Here is a 3413-nt window from a genome sequence, read left to right as displayed (position 1 = left end):
AACCTCGAGCAAGTTAGCATTAGTGACTGTTATTTATTATATTTAGATTTAATGTAGGAGGGATTGTGGGCTCTAGGTTGTGTTTCAAGGGATTTCATTTGGCCAGGTATGATGCCAGGCTTGGGGCTGGTGACCCAAGTGGGTTTGCATGCGCTGGTTTACTTAGGTCAGTTGTTTTTTATGCAACTAAGGGAGAAGGGAGAAGTTTTATGCACAGGTATCTGAAGAAGAAAGGAAAACAGTTCATACGTTAGGACCCTTTGGGTTACCAAAAAGTGAAGACCGATTAAAGTGAGCATCAGCAAAAATTGGGAGTTCCTGGGAAATTCCAGCAACTGAAGTCCAAGGTCAGGGATGCAGCAGAACCTCACGACAGACCTAGAAGCAGGAACTAGATGGGAGGCTGCCAAGACTGTCTCTTCTCTCTGCTCCTTTCTGTACATCTGCTCCACCCCTGGTCCCTGCAAACCAGCTTTCTCTGCACCTCCATCTACAAGGCAACACACAGGCCATCCGATAGTTCCTGGATTTTCTTATTATAGGTATAGCCCCATGAGCTCCTGCTTAGAAACCACAATGAAAAAAGAGAGTACAGAGCTTCTGAGTTGGTGAACTCATGGAGATTTGGGGAGAGGAAAGCTCTGGAAGAGGGTGTGGAAAGTCTGCATGCTCCCCGCACACCTTACCCTATTCATCTCTTCCACCTGACTCTTCCAGTGTTCTATCCTTTTATAATAAACTGATTATATATATATGCATAACTTTATCTATCTATCTGTCTGTCTATCTATCTATCTATCTGTTTATCTATTTGTCTGTCTATCTCTCTCTCTATATATATATAGAGAGAGAATGAATATCTTTCTGCCCCGGTCCCAGGGATCAATACCAAGGGTTCTGATGCATCCTGTTTGGGTCCCATGTCACTTCACTGCCCACTGTTGCCAGGGGGAGAGGGAGCTCTGACTGGCCAGGCCTGGCTCATGGGACCCATTAGCAGAAAAAAGGAAATGGTGAGGCTTGTTGAACACCAGGGTGATTCCCTTCCCTGCTTCTCCCACTCCCATGGACCTAGCCCAGCTCAGATGCCTGGAGTTCGGGGGCGGCCACCCCAAAGGATGGCTTCACACAGAGGAGCAGTGTTTTCCCAGAGAGGCCCGGGCAGTGGTGAAATGCCTCAAGGAGGAAACCAGAGCTGAAAAATACAAGTGAGCTTGTGCTTAAACTTATGTGAGATAGCACCATGGGGACCCAGATATAACCATAGGGAACTCTGGGTGGAGCTGGACCACTGTGTGGGTATCATATTCAGGGCATTTACATCACTAGATGTCACTTTTTACCCACAAATTTATGAGACCTAGGAACCTGAGGGGGCTGTACAGGTGAACAATCCCTTATAATGGGCCATCTAAGTTTTTTCCAAAAATTTTTACCATAATAAATAATTCTGCTGTCAGTCTCCTTGTTGTTAGATCTTCACACACATTCTGACTTACTGCCATTTGTGAAAGTTAGAAGTGATAAAAGCCAGAAGAACAAGCCATGACTAAGGAAGCCTCTGGGTAATGAAGCAAGTCTTGGCCAGAACGCTTTGGGTTGCAAGCAGTAGAAACTCAAGTCAAGCCAATTTCAGCAGAAGGAATATTTATTGACTCCATAAACTGGGAGTTCCTGGAATGGAGTTGATCTCAGGAATGACTGGATGCAGAGACTCAGTAACATTCCCTCTCTCTGTGTCTTTGCATCCATCTCTCAGCCCTGCTTTTCTCGGGATATTGGGCTCACACGTACTGCAGAAGATGAGCTGCCTTCACGTGGCTTTCGGGGGTGTCGAGGGGAGAGGGTGAGTACAATCAGAGACAGGTTCAGGCTTACATCATCCAATCTCAGTAAAAAGTAAGCTCCTCTCTCCTAGTTCCAGACGTAAAAATCCCAGGAGTCTGACTGATCTTCTTAGGGTGGCATTCGTGCTCCATGAACCCATCACGACAGCCCAGGGTTAGCTACCCTCTGGGTAAGTGGGTCCTGTGAACAGTAGACCCAACAGACCCACGTGGGATGGAGGAAGGTCAGCTGGCAAAGGAAAGAGGAGAGCTATTACCAGAGTAGGTGGGTAAGGGCCAAGGGCAGTTTGAAAGAAAAGACGGGCGAATGCTAAGTCCTGTAGGCTGGCCAGCAGTGTGTCCTGCTGCAAGGGGTCAGGGCTGGGACAAACAGGAAGTTCTCTCCCTAAAAACAGAATTGAAACACTTCTGTGCGTCATGGCACAAGCGTAAACCACACTAAGGTGTGGCCCCTGGAGGGTATATATAGGGATATGTTTTTGCCTGTGGTTAGTGTAAATTCAGACCTTCTTTGAAAGATGGAACAATTTTAATGAGAACATCATTTTCCCCCCAAAATTATCTCATGTCTCCTGACTTCCTGCAAAGCCCAGCTCCAACTCCACTTTAATGTGCAATGGCACTAGGATGCCAAGGAAAGACCTTGAGCTTTCAGGCAAGCAGACCAGTGTGGACTACCTCCAGTTGCGTGACCTGTGGGCAAGTTACCTTGAACTTCTTGCAGGGAAAGTTGGCAGTGTGGTGTCATGTTGGGTCCCGGCTTCTGAAGTCACCTCACCTCCATCTCTCAGCTACATGCCCTTGAGCACATGACTTAACTTCTCTGTGCCTCAGTTTCCTCATCCATAAAATGGGGATGATGATAAAACTTACTTCACAAGTTTGTTCAGTGGGTTACATGAGACGATGCACGTCAGTTGCTTAGAACAGCATCTGGCACACAGTAAGCACTCAGTAAATGTGAGCTATAGTGATTATTACTGCTGTTATCTTTGAATTTTCAGTACCTATCAGAGTACCTGGCCCAGAATGAAATATTTGTTTAATGAACCAATGGACTTAACACTTCATAACCTCATTTTCCTAATTTATAAAGTGAGGACACTGCTCATCTAACAGGTTCTTGTAAAGCTTAAGTGAGATAGTGTATGCAAAGCTTCCAGCTCAATGCCTGCCTTATGATAGGCAATTTATATCGGTTCTTCTTCATTCTCTCCCTTCCTCTGCCCCTGGTATTCAGTGTCCTCCATCACTTTATGGGTCAAGTCTCTTTGAGCTGCAAAGTGCTGATATTCAACTTAAATTGGCTTGTACTAATAAAGAAAAAGTACTGGCTCAAGAAAGAAAAAAGTCCAAGGTAAAGCTGACTCCAGGGGCTCAAATCCAGTGACATCAGCGGGACTTGGTCTCCTGGTAGTTAATTATTTTCCCTTCAATGTTGACTTTACCTCAGGTAGATTGTCTTCATCTAGTGGCCTCCAGAAGCTTGAGATCCTCACCAGGTCTCTTCATCTCTGTGCCTCAGTGTTCTCATCTGTGAAAGGGGGACTCATTAATAATAGATAA

The sequence above is a fragment of the Neophocaena asiaeorientalis genome, unplaced genomic scaffold (genome assembly GCF_003031525.2).
Source record: "Neophocaena asiaeorientalis asiaeorientalis breed wild unplaced genomic scaffold, Neophocaena_asiaeorientalis_V1.1 scaffold397, whole genome shotgun sequence".
NCBI classification, from domain to species: Eukaryota; Metazoa; Chordata; class Mammalia; order Artiodactyla; family Phocoenidae; genus Neophocaena; species Neophocaena asiaeorientalis.
Note: the sequence above shows the minus strand (reverse complement) of the source record.